Source organism: Phacochoerus africanus, chromosome 3 (assembly GCF_016906955.1).
Source record: "Phacochoerus africanus isolate WHEZ1 chromosome 3, ROS_Pafr_v1, whole genome shotgun sequence".
In the NCBI taxonomy this organism is placed as follows: Eukaryota; Metazoa; Chordata; class Mammalia; order Artiodactyla; family Suidae; genus Phacochoerus; species Phacochoerus africanus.
The window spans coordinates 679,272-694,762 of record NC_062546.1 but is presented as its reverse complement, the minus strand read 5'-3'; positions in this window follow the sequence as shown (position 1 = coordinate 694,762).

Here is a 15,491-nt window from a genome sequence, read left to right as displayed (position 1 = left end):
ACCTCCCGCTGCTCCCGCCTGGGAGCCCACCCTCGAGGGGCTGAAAGCCCAGCGCGTGTTCTCTCCCTGGTCCCCACCCCTCACAGGCAATGCTCTGCAAGTAACGGCCAGCGGCGGCAGCACGGTGGCAGCTTCCAGCAGCAGTGGCCCCCGCCCCCCATCCCCTCAGCTGCAGCCCCTCCCCCTCTTCCTCTCCCTCCTCTCCCCCCCCTCCTCATCTCCACTGCTCCTCCCCCATCTCCACTCCCCCTCCCCCAGCCCTCCTGCCCTCTGACCCCGGTTTAGCTCAGACGCCTCTCAAGATTGCTCTGAGGCCTCCAGGGCTCCCCTCGCAGAAGCTATCTGGCCGCTCTGGCTGGTGCCTGCAAATAGGGCTTTCAAAATGCCTGGCCTTGAGCAGTGACCCGTCTCAGCAGGGGTGGTGGCCTCCACCCTGTCCACGGACTTCCTAGGTGCCGCCCAAAGCCAGTGAGACACATGGGTGCAGCTCCCACAGCACCCCTGTGAGGCGAGCTCTTTTGTCACCTGTGTGTCCCAGTGAAGAAATGGACGGACGGAGGGGTTATGCCCCATGCCAAGGTGATGGAGTCAGTGCCAGGGCTCTAATGGGCCAGCCATCTGGCTTCAGGGTCTGCACCCTGCCTCCGGCGTGGCGTGTCCCAGGGCTGGCCCTTGCCCCTCCAGGCTGGGCCTCCTGGGGGAAACCCATGGTGCCCTCTCCCGAAGCCAGGAGGCCGGCCCTCTGGGAGACCTTCCGGACCACCCCAGCCCCCATGCAGCAGGGCACTGGGCCACACAAGGTTCAGAACCTGCCAAGCCCTTGGGGCAGGGAAAGGGCAAGTCCTGGTGGCTCCCAGGTGTGTTCTTGGCCCATCCCTGCTCCAGGGCGTCCTGGAGCTGAAGGTGCCTTGCCCAGTGCCCTGCAGAGCAGAACCCACACTTCTCTCTTAGTGACAGAGGCCAGCCACGCTCTAGTCCTTCTGCAATCTCCTCCAGCAGCCTCAGCATCTCTGGGAGGCAGAGCTCAACGTCACCTCGCCTGGCAACGGGGACAGTGCGGTGTGTCATTGGCTTATAAGGTGGTATTGCCTTGTCCGGTCACCCTAGCGCACTCTCCCTGTCTTTTGGGATAAAGATGGTCCCTAAAGCCTCTGCCTTTGGGCTTCTCTCTCAGGACCGAAATCTGGGTGCTCCTGCGAATGTTTAGCTGGAGTCAGAGGATGGCAATCTTCAATCCCTGAGGGCTTCCTGGAGGAAGAGGCACCCAGGAACACAGCCGGGGCGGTGGGTGTCTGCTCCTAGCCACGCCCAGAAAATCACCTGGGGAGTTTGCATTCCAGATCCGGGCCCCACCCTCAGGGATTAGCCCGCCTGGACCGAGGCCCCCACCTCCATCTGACAGCCGCCTCCAGGCAACACTGAAGCGGCAGGCCTGGGACTTAGAGCTGCTCTGGCCCAAGGACTCCTGCAGAGGATCAGGCCGGGGCCCCCCCCAACCTGGCATCCTGGTCCGGGCCGGCTGCTGGCACTGTCGGGGGCTGAGCGGGGAGGGAGCGCTGCCTCTTCCCCCGCCCCCCGGCCGGCTCACACAGTCGAGGAGGTGGCGCGCCGAGGCCATTCCCACAGGTGAGTCCAGGCGCTGGCAGCAGGCCCGCATCTCCTGGCGCTCAGGCCTGGCAGGGGTTAGCGCCGGCGCGCAGCAGAGCCCACGTCCGCACACTCACCACGTCTGTCCAACCTCGTTCGCCTTTCCCCATGGATCTGCTAATGCAGCAAGATTAATCGGGCCTAACTCGTTCATTTGCACGGCCCTCCCTCCCCACCTGCGCCGGCTGGAGGCTGGAAGGCACTCGTCTCAGGAACCCAGTCATCCCCGAAGCTGCAGCAGCTTCTTACTCAGGCCGCCAGGCCCCTCCCGCGCTGCTCCTGGAAGGGCTGTTTCCCAGGAAAGGAAAACCCCCAATTCACAAGCAAATGAGACCGGCCTGAGGGGGGGTGGGGGGGGTGGGCAGCTCCCAGCCCCAAGCCTTTGTGGCAGGAATGGTGCCCTCAGAGGTGATCCTGGGGGTGGGGGGGCCGGGCGGGAGGAGGAAGGACAGGGACGAGGTCATTGATGCCCCCCCACGCCCTTCTTTCTCTCTCTCCGCCCCTTTCTTCCCCCCCTCCACCTCCGGCCCAGGACGAAGGGGAAGGGCCTCTGCGGCCCAGCCTCTCCCTCCACCCGGTCCCAAGGACATCTCCATGGTAACCAGTTATTGGCAGAAACCGGGATTGGAATTAACGGTGGGAGCTTAGGCTGTGTCAGGAAGGCAGGCAGCAGGGCGCCGGGGAGGGACCCAGAGCGGGACCCAAGGGCACTTCAGCAGCCCAAGTGAGCCCAGGGGCAGTGGCGCCCAGGAGGCAGGGGTCCTGCCTGTACCCACCCAGCCCCAGGGGCCGCCCTCCTCCTGCCTTCCCGTCAGGCCTCACCCACGGGCCAGGGACTGTCCCTCCCTTAGCATCCTCTGTGGTCCCGGCTCTCAGCACCACAGGCAGCGCCACCCCGGCTCCAGCCTCACTCCTGGGGCTCCTGGGTGAAGGACCATCCCGAGGCTCTGTTTGTGCCCATCTCTTTTAGCAAAAGTTTTGAAAGCCGACAAAGGTAGGAGGAATGTGAGAATCGGGGCCACGTCTCCAAAGGGGCCACGCCCTCATCTGCCCCCAGTTGCAAATGCCTCAAACCAGGCCTCTGACGGGTGCCCTTGCTGACCAGCTGGAGGCCACTCAGATGCTGGGACGAGGGGTGGGAGAGAAGGGACAGGGCAGCTGAGAGCCCTTACAGCTAGAAAAGACCAAGCGTCTTCCTCTGGGGGGCGGACTGGACCTCAGCACGGAGGAAGCAAAGCCCTGGCCCGGCCCGAGACACGGGCAGTTCCTCCTGCAGGTTCTGGACTTAAGCCGTGACCCTGAGCTGCGCTGGCCAAGATCAAGGCCTGCCGCCCAGGCAGATCGCCTCCTGATGTCGGGGCCCTGGCGGAGGATGTGCTGACAGGTGCCTTCCTGCCAGGGCTCCTGGGCCTCCTCCCCCGAAACCACTCTGACCGGGGCTGGGCCCGGCTCCCCGACCTTCAGGAGCAGCCCCGCCACGGCCGGGCTTCCCGCGAGCTGGACTCTGTCGTCCGACACCTTCCAGTGTCTTTTCAGGCGTTGATCCGACTTTGGCCAGGCTCCAGTTTCACAGCCCCACGCGCCTCTGCCCCACCCGTGCCCGCCTCTCTGCTCAGTAGTTCATTATCTATAAACACACTCCAGAGGGGCCCCGATGCCCTGCAGGGTGAGGACGCGGCTGGTGAGAACTGAGTTCAGGGCCGCGTGCTGCTCCCCAGGCCTCCGTTGGCCCGGGGAGCTCGGCGGGTGGTCAGGCCGCCCCTCCCAGCCAGCGCCTCTCTGAGCTCCGTTTCCAGGGCTGTGAAGTGGGAGCAGGAAGTCCTCGCTCGTGGGGCCGCCGTGAGGCTGGAGGAGTCCGGCCGGCCTGCACGTGGTGCCTGGCCCTGTGTCTGGCAGATGCTGAATCGTTGCTGCTGCTAAAATCTCTCCTAAACAGGAGCTGCCTGGCAATGGCTCAGTTCTCTCAAGGGAAGGTCCCGTGCCGACAGCCAAGAGCTGGGAGCCAGCTCGCAACTCAAGTGGTTGGCGTCGGCGTGGGGTCCCTGGGCCAGGCTGGGGGTGGTGCTGACGCAAGGCCTGCTCCTCTGTTACCTGCGGGCCCTGCCACCTGCCCCTGGGGCTGCAGAGCATCTGGGGCCCTGTGCCTGAGTCGGGGGCTGAGGACCCCAGCCCAGGGCTCTGACCCCCACGGCCCCGCCCAGGACCCAATCAGCAAGTCTTTGGATCCTGCCGGCCGCTCTGGCAGCCCCTCTGCCCTCCGGGCAGATATTAGGAGAGAGAGTGAATCCGGATCTTTGTGAAGAATTACAGTCCGACAGACCGAAGAAGCCATAGAAAAGCCCTTTGTCCGAGCCTCTGGGCGCGGAGCTGAGTCTGGAGGAGCGAGATGGCTCCTGCCTGGAACGGCGGGGGTCATGGCTCTCCTGGGGGAGCTGGGGTGGCCAGGGGGTGGGGGCAGGCTGAATGGCTCTGGGGGGCGGGAGTCCGGGGGGCCCTGGAGGCCCTCCGTGGGGAAAGCTTGGTCCTCCCGGCCAGTCCTCCTCCCTCTCGCCCCCCTCCTCAGACCCCCACCTGGGGCCCCCGCAGTTCCAGACAAGCTCTGCCTGGGGTGGGGCGTGACCCCGAGGCAGGTGCCCGGGGCCAGAGCGAGCGCCTGGTCAGGGCTCGGTGCACGGAGGCCCGGCCTCCAAGCGCTGCTTCTGCCGGAATGCCCACCACCTCCAGCGCAACCCGCACCCGCGTCCTGGGTCACCCCTGGCTCCCGCCCTCTGCGAGCTCCGGGCCTGCCCTGGCATCGCTGGCTGGGGGGGTCCATCCTCCACCACGTCTGAACCCCTCAAGGCAGGCAGGACACCCTGGAGGAGGGGCCTCAGGCACGACCTGCCCAGACCAGGCTCGGCCGCTGCCCGGCTTCTCCACACACTTGGGGTGGAAACTTGCCCCACCTGCCCCGAGGGAGCCAAGATCAAGCCTCTGGCCGGCCCCTGGGTGGACCAGCCGGCTATGCAAGGAGGGCTGTCCCCCACAGATCCGGGGCCAAGTGACAGCCCCTCCCGGCTTGTCGCCTCCCCCCAGACCCTCACTTTCCGGGAGGCCTGTGTGAGCCAGGACCCCCTGACCCAGGCCAGATCCCCGCTCTGACTGCAGGACCTCAGGCAGCTCCCCCAGCCTCCCCACCTCTAAAACAGGGTGCTAACCTCACCCCCCAGGCTACGGTGGACGCAGGCGGAGCGGTCAGCATGTCTGCCCAGGACAACGGCCCTGCGCTCTGGGTTAGGGATCAGGTCCCCCGCCCCATAGAGGCCACCAACACTTTGTCACAATCTCGAGCTCCTTGAGGCCACTCAGGCTGGGCGGACTCTCCTGCTGGAGCTTCTGGGCCAGTTTCCTGGGGGCCCGAGGTCCAGCCAACACAGGATGGCAAAGGCCACGTGTGGGTCCCTCCCCACCACCCCCGCCCTCACCAGTGACAAACACAGAGTAGGCAGCAGAGACTGGGCACAGAGTAGGCAGCAGAGACGAGCCTCAAGGCTCCTGAGGGTGGGGTCTCTCTGGGGCCTGAGGTGAAGAAGGCCTGCAACCCCACCCCGAGCCGAGGGACGCCACCCAGAGGCCAATGGTGGTCCTGGCGGCTGCAGGACACTTCCTGGGAAGTGCAGGTTAGGAGCTGAGTGCGAGCCTCGTGCCCTCTTCCCAGACCGCCTTCCGTGGCCCTGGGGCTGGCCTGCTCTGCCTGCTTCCACCCCCGTCCCTGTTCCCAGCTGTCCTGCCCAGGAGGGGGGCGCTGTGGGGAAGGCAGATCCCAGCATCGCAGCCTACCCTTACCTGGGGGCACCTGCAGCAGGCTCTCCAGTCCCCGGGCCCAGCGGCTGACTTGAGAGCATAGAGGCTCCCTTTACCGGTGGCTGGATTCTCAAATTGGCACTTTGCCCAGGGAAGCAGGCGGAGGCCTGTCCTCAGGCGTCCTTGTGTCCTCCAGCTGGCTCCGGGCACCTGGGACTCCTGAGGCTTCTCACGCACCACGGCCCGCAGCCCGGGAGCCAGCAGCAAACCAGGCCGCTGCTCAGTATCCCCCACATGGAGGGTGCTCTCCCTGGCCTCAGCAGCCCCGAGCGGTTCAGAGGGCCCGAAGCCAGGTCCCGGAGGCCCGCTGGGTCCCGGGCCAGCCCCCCAGGCCAGCCCCTCCTGCTCAGTCCAGGTTCCTGGATGCAGGGGCGTCCAGTTGGGCCCCTGGGCGCTCAGCCTCGGAAGGGGACCCCAGACATTCAGCCTCGGCTCCGGGAGCCGGGCAGGTGCCCATGGAAGGAGGAGAGGAGCTAATGGATTAGCCCTTAGTGGTCCTGTGTTGGTTCCGACCCAGCACAGGGGCCTCGGTCCTGCCGGCGGGGGGCGGGGTGGGGGGGCTACTCCTTTGGTCTCCGAGCCCATGATTTTCGGGAAGCGGACTGAGAGGGGAGAAAGGGGCCCATCTGCAGGGTGGGTGCTTTTCTGTTTCCAGCGTGTTATAAGGTTTGTCCTACCAGCTGGTCGGTCACTGCCTCTGGGCAGCATTACTATTCTGTCACTAGTGCGATGACAAAGCTGTCACCCAGCGAAGGAGAGGGCCTCCCCCTACTCCCGGCGTCACAGCTCCTCACACCCCCACCCCCCACGTCCTCTCTGGGGTGAGGGGGGCCCACAAACCCAGCTCTGCTTCCCGTTGACAGAGAAAAGGCTGCAAGGAGCCTGGAGCAGGAGCCAGCACCACAGAGCTACCTGGGCAGGGCCGCGGGCCCATGAATATTCACAGCAGCCGCCCAATTATCCAGGATTAAGCCGGCCACGCTTTTCCTGGGGCTCTAGTCCCTCGACTTTCTGCTGCCCTCCCATCTTTCTTTTCCTTCCCGCCCCGCAGGAGGTGGTGGGTGGGGCTGCCTCGACCTCCCCCCGCCTGGCCGGGCAGTGGCTGTTGGGGCCGCCCTGGCACAAGCACCTGGCCCAGCTCCTCTCTCTCCAAAACGCTGGCCACGTTCCCCCGTCCCTGGCCAGCTCTCAGGGAGGCCCTGGCCCTCGTCCCAGTCCCGGCGCAGATAATCACCCCAGCGTCCGTCTGCAGAGTTTAAATATGTTCTCCTGGTGTTGAAAACACAGATTTGGCTGCGGCGAGTGATGGGGGCAACCGCTTTGTCCCCTCCCCAGCTAAGCTCCACCAGGACCGCTGTCTCCTCCACGGAGGGGCTGGGCCTCATCAGCAAACTCCAGCGCCCAGCTCGGCGTGGGCCCCACGCGCCTGGAGCCTCGCCGCTGGGGAGCATAGCCCCCGCCCCAGCCGCTCCATGTTGGCCCTTCCCACGGCCAGGCCCACAGGCTCCCTCAAGGGGCGGGGGCCAGGGGGACGGGCCTGGACGCGCCCCCCCCCCTTTGTGGAGGTGCTGCTGGGCCCTTGCAGGTGAGGGAGCTGCCGTCGTGAGCGCTGGATCTCACTCTGAGCAGCGGCTCCCATCTTTGTAAGAGCACCAGGAGTTCCCTGGTGGCCTCGCGGTAAAAGATCCAGTGTTAGTCACTGCTGTGGCTCAGGTCGTGGCTATGGCTCGGGTTCAATGCTTGGCCCAGGAATGCCCACATGCTGTGGGAAGAGGGAAAATGCAAAGCTGCATCACGGGCACCAGAGCTGAGCTGAGCAGACCCGGCCTCCAGGCTGGGCCGCAGGACGCTCAGGGCCAGCTGCCCTCTGCCCGCCAGGAGCCAGGTGGGGCCAGTGGCTGCGATTCAACCCAGCAAATACCTCCTGGCCCCATGGGAACCGGGAAGAGCAGGCCTGTCGCCCAGCTCTTGGAGGAGCTTAAATCAGCTTCAACCAGCAGCATCTGGAGGGTGGAGGGACGGGGGCACCTGGGTCTGCCAGGTTCCTCTCCCTTGGCTCCACGTGTACAGTGAGAGGTTCTAGAATGTTCCAGCTGGGGCCCTCCCTGCTCGCCCGCCCCCCACGTGCCTGGCTTCTTCCTGTCACTCAGATCCTAGATGAAGAAGGCAGAGGCCACCCACAGGCCCAGGGCTCCGGGAGAGTGGGGGCCAGGCCGCCCCCCCCGCCCCCCACCCCCGCTTCGGCCAATCCTTGTAGCTCCCCGTGCGGGGCAGCACTGCAGGCGCACGGCGGGCCACTGCGTGGGACCACGGCGGGCAGCGCTCCAGGTTCTAGAAAAACGTAGCCCAAGTACTGGGCAAGTCTGGACGGTTAGAGCAGAGGCTTGTAAGATCCAGGTCCCAAGGGAGGGTCCTCTGGGGTCAGGGGTCACGATGTTGGCAGGCTGCACAGCCGAGGGCGGTGGGGAGGCGGGGCGGGGCTGCTGCGCCGGGTCTGACCTCCGCCTTCGGGTGCCGCCCGCGGGGGCTGCTCCTGACGACCCCGCACCTCGCTGCCTTCCCGCTGATGAGCTGCGACGCCCCCTCTGCCCGCAGCTGTTTCCTGTGTCCTCGGGGGACACCGCCGGGAGGCTGAGCCCAGCAGTTAGAGCGGGCGGGTGGGAGGGGGTGCTTATCTCAGCTGCAGAGGCTGTGGCGCCCCGCTCACCAACGAGGCTGGCACTGCGGCTCCAGCTCCGTGGGAGGGGGTTGACTCAGACACCAGAGATTTTAATGGAATTTCTCCGCCAGGCCGGATGGGGCCCCGGGAAGGTGGTGAGGGTGGGATGGGGGATGTGGCCCCAGGGCAGGCCACGCACCCCACTTCCCTGCCCCCCAGAGCCAGGGCCCACGCGCAACAAGGGCATGAGGGCCCAGCAGCCCCGGCCCCCGGCACATCCATAGGCTGAGTGGGGCGCACCCTGGCCAGGGCCCAGGCACCCCAGCCGCCCGCCCGCCCCATCCACTCCCTTCCTCTGGGGCCCCTGCCTCAGGCCTGGCTCAGAATGAGGGGAGGCACGGGAGGCCCCTGTGCCCAGAGCTCCTGGCCTCACCCACCGACCGCTCGGCCAGGGGTGGTGCTGAGGGAGAGGTGCTGGTGCCATGGCCGAGACCACTGTCCCAGGGCCCGGGTCACATCCGGCCCCTGACTCCCTTTCCTTGGCAGCCGAGACTAAGCCCAAGAAGCCGCGTACGCCCTGCAGCCAGAGCCACGGGGGGCCCAGCCATCCCCCAGCATCCCCCACACGCTGCACCAAAGCAGGCCCGGTGCAGGGCGCCCCGAGCCAGGGTGGCGCGGGCGGTTGGTGGGGGCCTCTCTGGACACGACCTGTGGTCAAGTGCATTCGTGGCTCCTGGTTAAAGGAAGTCGATCCACCCAGCGCCCCCACGCTGCTGACGCGCCGGCGGCCCCCTGGCTGGTGGTACGTGCTGCCCGTGGGGGTGTGAACGCAGAGCTGGGCCAATGGGGTTGTACCGATACCCTCAGGCAAGGCCAGACTCAGGCTGTGATGCTGTGGGGTCTGGAAACGCACCGTGGGTTGAGCCCTGGAGGCCAGGGACCCGAGTCCCCTCCCAGCGCCCATGGCAGGCTCCCGCTGCTGCAGCCCGACCAGGAGCCCGCCTCCACCAGCCCCTGTATTGCACTCTCAGCCCATCCTTGTGCCCCCCAGCTTAGGGGCTGCACCCTCCGGGACCAGAGGACACACCCCCTGAGCCCAGCCTGCAGGAGGCAACTTTGGGTGACCTTGCCTGCCCAGGCCTCCTGAGAAACACTGCGATCTGGCTCCTGCTCTGGCCTTTGCCACGTGAAGCTGATGATTCTGGGCAGAGGAGGATGCCAGCCGTGGGGGCCAGAGGACAGCTGGATCCACGGGACACTCAGGCCTGTGAGTGACCGAGCCTGGGGAGCAGACCAAGAGTGGCCTCAGGACCAGCCCTGGGAGGCATCGTGATGGGCAGGGCTTTCCAGGGAGGGGCCGCGGGGGACGCTGGGGTCCCCACAGGGTCCCAGCCCACAGAGCTTCCGCCGAGCCCTCCCGCCTCACCCCCCAGACCACCACGCCCTGACCTGGCCTTCAGACGTGCCCCTTCAGGCAGAGAGAGCAGCGACCACCCTGCGTCTTCTGAAACAGGGTGGTGGGTGGGCCAAGGGCAGTGTAGAGGGAGTGGTGTGGACTGGCTCCACCCGCCCTGTCACCCATCTGCGATCCTGCAGGAGAACCCAGGCTGTTCTTGAGGAGGTGAGCTCCCGCTTCGACCTGTGGGCTGAGGCTGCCAAGGCAGGACATCTGCCCCGGCTCCCTGTGCTGACCGTAGCCACAGCAGTACGGCCGCCTGATCCCGGGCGTGCTGGAGCCTGCGCAGACCAGGGCGCCTGGAGACACACTGCGGCCTGTGCAGGGAGGGAGCTGGCGGGGGCCTTTGATGGGGGGCAAATAAGCGCCCTGTGCACAGGGACCTCGTGTGGGCCCAGAGAGGCCCACCTGCCGGACACGGCACCCACGGGGGTGGGTGAGGAGCCTGGCACCTGGAAGCCTCTGCGCCTGACCTGGTGGGCAGCTGGTGCGCCCACACAGCTAGAGGCCAGTGGTCTGCTCAGGGCTCCACGTGGAAGGAGACTCATGGCGGTGGCTCTGTCTGCCCCCAGACTAGGCGGACGGCCCAAGCCCTACAATTGGCTCTGCTGAGAGCTCTATAAGTAGGCAGGTGCCTGGCGCCTGGCATGGACCAGGCAGAGCAACCTCGCATGTGGGCCTTTGTCCTTCATTCCAGAAGCTTCACACTCACCCAGGACATAGGATGTGCTTCCCCACCGCCCTGCGCTGGTCTCGGCAACTCATTCATCTTTCAACACCTCGTCTGAGACCCTCCGGGCCCATCCCCCAGCCTGCGCATGCATATGTTTCCATAGCAACATGTGGGGGGATGCATAGGTCACATCTCGTCAAACTGTGAGCTCTTTGAAGTCACCGGCCCCGACCTGCATGGCTCACGGGAGAGGGGAGTGGGCGGTGGGGGGAGCTGACCGTGACACTCAACCCCCCTCCCATGGGGACACCCCCAAGGCCAGGAGGCAGCCCCGTCCTCCTCTCTCCTGCTAACTGGCTTGGGTGAGCGGGGGAAGGCGGCAAGGGGAGGGGCGGGCGGGCCCTCCCACCCCTGCCGAGGGCAGCAGCACTGCTGGAGCAGCTGGTTGTCCCCCTGGGGGGTCGGTCGCCCCGCAGCCACCTGGGAGACACCAGGGCAGGAAGGCCGAGCGGGAGAGGGGAGCGAAGTTCAGCACAGGGGCCACCCGATCCCGGCAGAGCTCCTCGGTTGGCCCCCGGGGGCTCTTTCCTCGGGCGTTTGGAAAACGAGTGTCATTCCAGACGCACGCCTGTCCCACGTTCGAATTCTTGAGAGTAAAATCATTCCTTCTGATGCAAAGGTCTCAGCCCAGAGAGTTGCTAGAAGTTGCCTGAGTTAGAGCATAATTGGGGGCCTCTGCCTTCCCACAACCCGGCCTGAGACGCGGGGACTGCAGGGACAGGGGCCTCTGGACGCTCGGTGCCGCGTCCTTACGTCCCTGCGAGCTGGGTCTCAAACGCGCTTGAGTCTGGGGTCAGCCTCATTTCCCCGTGGGCCTGGACATTCATCAGAGGAGGAAGGGAACGTGGGGGTGTGGGTGTGACCCCCAAGTCGGAGCGCCTGGCCTGGCCTGGTCTCCCCGGACATTTCAGCTCAGAGGGAGGAGCGGGGGGGGGGGGGGAGCGGCGCCTCCCAGCCCCCCCGCCCTCGCCTCCCGCGGGAGCCCAGCGCCTGCTGCGTGCCCCAGCCCTGCCCTCCCACGCCGCTGTAGTGGGCGCTGCTGGTGCTCCTGCCTTTGGGGATCCCAGGGCTGGGGGGGGACCCCGTGGTCCCCCCTGCAAGGCCAGGATGGCGCGTCCTGGTGGCAGAGAGTGTGGTGGGGGCTCCTGGGGGGGCTGCCCTGGGGAGGTCTCCCCCTCTCGGGGGAGCCAGGGGCTCTGTGACGAGGCCCCAGGAGCCCTGTGGTCCCTCGCTCCGTCCAGGCCGTGCTGGAAGCAGAGATCAGTCTCAGGTTGAGGACGAAGGCAGACGTTCCCACTGGGCTCCCGGGCTTGTCCGCCCGTCTGATACAGCCAACTTCTCTCCTGAGGAGCCCCCAGGACGTCCGCCCCAGGCTGCTGGCCGGAGACCCTGACCCAGCCCTGGCCAGGACCCCGGACAGCACCAAGGGTCCCAACAGAGCTGGGCGGGGCGGCCTGCGGCGCCCTGCTGGGTGGGGGGCGGGGCAGGGTACGGGCGGGACTCTGACGTCCACCCCGGGCTCTGGTTCTGCCGGTGTCCTCTGCCTTTGTGCTGGGACGACGTGCTGCTCAGGGACGCCGGAGCCGCTGGGAGGGAAGGTGACCAGACCAGAGATCAGGGAGCTGCCTTATTGCGGGGCTGGGGCTCCCTTATCCTCAGGCCCTGGTCACAGGGGGTGGGCAGCACGGGCCCCACAGACCCTGGTCCTGCCAGCCTTGGGGGACACGCCGCAGAAGGGCCTGCGAAGGACCGGAAGGCAATGCCCCCTTGAGGGCTCCAGGAGCGGGAGACGGCTGCATGCTGAGCCCTGGCTCCCAGGGTGTGGGGGCTGCTACCCAGGGGGCCCCACCCGCCCAGCCCCCAGCACTCTGCCCTTGACCCAGAGCCCTCCCAGAGTGAGGGTCCTGCGGCTGAAGACTCCCCCACTCCCGGCCCAGCCGCCCAGGAGGCCAGCCCCCTCCCCGGGCCTGGGGGATCCCGTGGTGACAGGCAGGCCTTACAGCTGTGACACGCCTGCGGTTTCCGCATCAGTGACCCTGTCAGTAGCCGCGGGCTGTCTGACGAACAGAGGCCTCTCTCGACCAAATGTTTTTAAAAGGCACATAAAATATTTCCCGATCCCTCCGTACTGCCTGGAGAAAGTGGTTCATGTTCACGTCCTCGGCGGCCATGCCCCCTCCAGCCCCAGGAAGGCCCAGCCGCCCCGGGGGCCTGACCCAGCCGGGGGAGGGGGGGGGGACCAGCCCCAGGGCCGCCCACGCACGGGCGGGGTTCCCCTGCCCCGGCTGCCTCGCGCCCTCTGTTGTGTCCTAACCCCTCGGTGGGGAAAGAACTGAAGACGTGTTTAGAGATTTTGGCCTTAGAGCCGATGTACGGTGTTCTGTCTTCTGCTGCCCAGCAAAGCCACCCAGCCACCCAGCCACATACCGTCGTTCGTCCCACCGTCCTCCAGCTCGTGATGGCCCGTGACGGCGGATAATGTGAGGAAAAGGACTGAAGGTTTGTCTGGTGGTTTAAACGACAAAGCTAAGTCGTGATGCCTGCGCCACTTCTGGAAAGAGCCACAAGGCCAACTGGAACTAAGACGGTGCTTGTGCCCCCCCATGCCCCCCAGACCCCCCAAGTCCCCCCACACGCCCCCTCCTGCCCCCCCCCACGGCATAGACCCGACTTTTGCAGAGAACGGCCTGGCCCATTGCACGTGAGCCAGCGGGGAACGAAGCTCAAGGGCAGAGCCAGGCAGACCACCCGGCCTGTCCCTGAGGGTCCCTGACGGGCTCCTCGGCTTCTCTCCTAAATGGGGGGGGGGGCCTCAGGCTTCTCTCCTAAACGGGGAGGGGGCGTGAACCCAGGGGAGGGGCAAGCTGAGGGCAAACTCCTGGTGGCAGATTGGTCCTGGGAGAGGGGGGTGGCTGCTGGACCCCACTCCCAGGCCCCACTTGGGGTGGGCTGCACTGGGTGCTCAATAGGGGGCCCCACAGGCTCACCCAAGCCTCTCTCCTCAGGCTGCCCACGGCCTCCCCACCCCAACCCCACCAGCAGCCTGGGGAGAGGCTGGGGCGTCCGAGGGGCCGCGTCAACTCCCCCGGGCACACAACCGCTCAGCCGCCAGCCTCCGGCCGGCCCCCATCCACAAAGACAGGCGAGCCCTTCCCTCCCTGGGGCTTGGTGGGTACCTGTTCCGCTCCTGGCGTGTGACAGCGGAGGGCAGGAGAGGGCACAGGGATAGGGCACAGTGCATCTCGGCTGCTCAGGCTCCCAGGGAGTGCCCGCCGTGTCCTGGCGCTGGGGTGGTGACCAACTAAGGGAGGTGACAAGGACGTCGGGCGCTGAAACACTGGAGGAGTGCATGGGATGGGGCCTCGCCGGGGCAGGTGGCCCCAGGACCAGGCCCCCCCCGGAACCCTTGTGGAGGAGGCCGCCCTGGAGCGCTGCCCGGGGCAGGATGGGCAGCCGTGTCCTGAGGTCAAGGTGAGGGCAGAGGCCAGGTGGGGGACGGGGCCTCCCCCAGGTTGTGACGCGGGCAGCGCGGGGAGGATTGGGTCTCTGCCAGCCCAGCCACAGAGAGCAAGTTAACACTAACTGATTCCAACGCAAATGTCAAACCCGCCCTGCGATGAAAAATTAGCAGCTCTGAATGTCAAGGGGGAGGCCCAGCCCCCAGCTGTCTGCCTCCGGCGGGCGGGGCTGCAGGGCTGAGCTGTCTCCTCCAGCTCCTGGGCTGGGCGCTGAGCGGGGAGGCGGCTGGAGCCGGGCCACTGCCAGGCACGGACTGGTCACTGGACCATCAGAGCGCCCACGGTGCCCTCAGCCCCGCCCCCCTAGTCCGGCTGGTTCCGGAGGACCAGAGGTCATGCCTTCTCCCCCCCGCCCCCCAGTGCGAAGACCAAAGGGTGCATCCAGCAAGTGCTCCACAGATGCACATGGCCACGGGGGCTCGGGCTCCGGGCCCAAGCCCCCTCTGTGCACCGGCCCATAGCAACCCCAGGCAGGTCCCACCCAGGGTCATTGCAGGCAGGAGGAGAGTGTCCCCAGCTGCCCGTGGGCTAACCGCTGCCAGCCTGGCCAGTCTCAAGGCCGTATTAAGACCAGTAAACGTTTGCCACCTGAGTGTCTGAGAAGCCACGTGCCAACATCACCAGCTACGCCTCCCTCCGCGGTGGCAGAAGTAAGACGCCAACTGCTTGAGCTAAACCATTTCATCTTAAATTGAAAAAGAAATTACATTTTTGCATCTTATAAAAGCAGACGATGGCTGCTACGTGGTAGGGTTTTCCTGAGGACCCAGCAGTGCCCGGATTCCGGGACTTTCCTGATGTCTAAGCCGGAGAGTCTGCGGGCACTCGGGTGCCTGGGCTCAAGGCCCTGGCCCTGGAGGAAGGGCCCCAGGAGAAGGGTGGGGTGGAGGGGGCTGTGCTCCAGTGGGGGAGGGGCTGGTGCAGCAGCTCCAGGCCACAGGGAGGAAGTGGGGGGTGGGGGTGGGACCAGGGGCTGGGGAGAGCCCCGGAGGAGGGGAGGGGAGGGTGGGGGCGGCAGGGAGAGCGTGCGATCCTGGGTTGCTGGTGGGGGCAGAGTCCCCAGGGGAGGAAGGGTTTGGACTTTTCCCTGCAGGCCCTGGAGAGTCATAGAAGGTTTCAGGGCATCGCAGCACCATGGGCAGAAGGGCCAGAGGGCAGAGGCTTCAAGGGAAGGGCCGGGGCTGCAGGAGGAGGGCAGCCAGACAGACGGGGGCACGGGAGATGCCAGAAAGAGAACCAGTCCGTGGGGTGGGCACACGTCTGCTCATGCACAGAAAAAACTTCCAGGCCTTCGCTCCATGAGAGAGCGTGAGTGTGCAGTTTCTAGGCCAGTGGTGTGATGGGCGGGTGTAGACAGCTGGGACCCCACCAGCCCCCAGACTCCCAGTGTGGCTGCGGGTGGCAGCTGGGAGGCCAGTGCCCCCCACCCAGGTCTGGCCAGAGCTCAGAGCCCTGAACAAAGGACCAGCCCCAAGGATGCAGCAAATTTCACAAACAAGCCCAGCACCCCTGCCCGCCCCCTGCATCCAGCGTCTGGGCTGAGCAGCATCAGGTCAGGAAGGTTGGCTCCCTGAGTTTCCAGAAAGGGAGCTGGAACCACACAGGCCTCGCCCTGGGCAGCAGCCCCATAACGGG